This window comes from Diprion similis, chromosome 2 (genome assembly GCF_021155765.1).
Source record: "Diprion similis isolate iyDipSimi1 chromosome 2, iyDipSimi1.1, whole genome shotgun sequence".
Classification (NCBI taxonomy): Eukaryota; Metazoa; Arthropoda; class Insecta; order Hymenoptera; family Diprionidae; genus Diprion; species Diprion similis.
This window is the reverse complement of record NC_060106.1, coordinates 19,461,384-19,463,801: the sequence shown is the minus strand read 5'-3', so window position 1 is coordinate 19,463,801 and position 2,418 is coordinate 19,461,384. Positions and strand designations below refer to the sequence as shown.

Sequence of the window (2,418 nt, the reverse complement as noted above, 5' to 3'; positions counted from 1 at the left end):
AATTGGATTTGATAATTGTATATATACATATATATATATATAATGTGGGTGAGTCACAGACAGGTACATACATGATGAAAATTATACAGAAGTTATACACTAGCTATACTGTCCAATAAGCACGCTACGCTGTTCATAAATTTTACCGAGCATGTCACGTATAATAGTAACTTTTGCGTGTATTTGTTCGCGTAGCTACGTACATGGATATATTGAGTGATGTTATATTAGGTAGCATCCGCAGAACGTGAAACTGGTTATTTCCGGTCCGTCTAGATGTTCGCGGAAGAGTCTGCGGTTGCTCCATTCATACAGGTGAACAGGGCGAGTCAGGTAAGTGCAAAGTCTTATACTAGGAATTCTGAGAAAGTTCATTCACGAGTTTAAGGATTTACAATTCTCTCCGTATCCCACGACCACTCTTAGTTCCGGCTCCACGCGATATTTGCTCGATGAATCACTCTTATCCATTATACATTAACGCTTGGGGATAACATTATTATTGTTGCCGGATGTGTGATTATTCAGCTCCTTCGCAACAGTCATCTCTGTGCAATTCAATAATTTTCAATCTTAAATTACTTGACGGTGAAACCGTATTTTCATCGATTTCGATTATCACAGAAATTCAAATGCTTCTGGTATCAAAGTAACGCGACTTTTTGGGACTATTAGATATGAACATGCAATTCATAAGTAAGTATTGTGTAGAGTTCGGACTAGGCTTTCCGAATAGCTTAAGGCTACTGAAGCTATTAGTTTATTCGTTGCAGGCCTGTTACTGGGTCGTTGGAGCAAGTGATTCACAAGGTTCGGTGACATATAAATACAGTGAGTGAGTCACTCGGTGCTGGCTTCCTCGCGATATACATCAATTTTTCTTTTTTCCTAATGCAAACACGAGAGTTGTAAAAAATTCATTCAACCTTACACTTTCAACGGTTATCATCGTCTAGTAATTTATGGAGGTGAGAAGAAAAGGTGATCAAAATTTTATCCTGCACACAATATGTCACCTAAACGTGGTCGAGGACTTTATGAGTGAGATTGGCTGCCTCCGTTGATACTTCATTTTTAATGGGATTCGTGATTTGAATGAGTATCAAAACCACTGCGACGACGAACTTCAGTTTCTGTATTTAAAAATCAGTAAAAAATGCACACAGGATTAGAGCGTGCTCCCGATCGTGAAAGTAGAATATATTGAAACTTGAATAAGTACCCAAATAATCAGATTCACGTCTAACTTCAGGAAACGATGGCAGTCGAAACGTAGCGTCCTGAGCCTGACCTGCCTCCGAAATATCTGGAACTAGACGTTCGAAATTTGATAGATTGTTAGAATACTTCGAAAATGGTAAATATCAAATCGGAATTCAATTATTACCTCCGTGAAAGATTCGTCATTCTGAAAGTTCAGTGGATCGATTTCGTCTATCGCCGCAAGAAATCGATCAGCTTGCACCTGAATTTTGTATCCTTTAACGCAATACTGCGTGATTCTTTCCACTCTAGAAAGTGGAAATTAGAGATTTGTAAGGATCAGCTAATTGCAACTCATTTTGAATTGAAAATATTTACGTAGAGAAAATTTTGGTGAATCGTGTGAATCAAAGTCTGCAGAGGAATTTTTAAAATGTAGAACAATCTGTATAACCGATAAACCTAATTCAGCGTAAAACCATATCCACTATGATTATTGCTGGTTCATTCTTCATCAACACTTTGTACTTTCCCTGTTTCTTTCACTTGGTCGAAACCTCAGACTTACAGTTTCTGTAGTTTCCGACTGGGTAGTTATGAGACACAGAATTGTTTACAGTAGAACAAGTAGATTACGATCAAGAACGCATCCTACCTGTACATGTTGAGTACAACGTCATAAACCTCCTTGCGCCAATCTATCGAATTCAAACTTGTCGAATTTACCTTGACAAAAAAGTTTGCTAGGATAAGAAGGGTCTCGGTTTCGACCATTATCATGCTGTCGAGACCCGTGAATTGCGCCACTCTATGAGAAAAGGCAAACAAGGATGCGTGGCGGCTGTTCAACGCCCTCAATTCTGCGACCCCTGAATTAGGAAGAGACAAAATTGCGAAACGCAATGACCAAACAGATAAAATAATGGCGAAATGAATTCTTTCTTTTCGCGCTCACCGCAGGCTCTTCTTTTTGATATGTATCCACTGAGTATGTGGCGAAGGTCCTTCAACTCGTGCTGAAAGAGCAGCATCGCTTGACCGAGAAATTCCATGGCTGCTGTCGGAACGAAATTCAGCCAATAAAAACTTATCATCAGACCGCGAAAGCCCTGAAACATGAGGCAAATTACGGATTATATAAAAATGCTTATTTCTAATGCCAATTACGCACTTCCCAGTCACTCCGGTACAAGGATGCATATTGATGAAGGGTAG

At 39.3% G+C, this 2,418-nt stretch overlaps 1 long non-coding RNA gene across 1 annotated transcript; it reads right to left on the bottom strand.

Annotated features, from left to right (window-relative positions):
• Positions 1-1,043: 1,043 nt before the first annotated feature.
• LOC124416144 lies at positions 1,044-1,480 on the bottom strand. The gene is made up of 3 exons (XR_006930756.1): positions 1,388-1,480; positions 1,223-1,312; positions 1,044-1,133 (listed from the first exon to the last, which is right to left on the bottom strand). It is a non-coding gene; the product is annotated as an uncharacterized LOC124416144 (long non-coding RNA).
• Between the last annotated feature and the right edge of the window lie 938 nt (positions 1,481-2,418).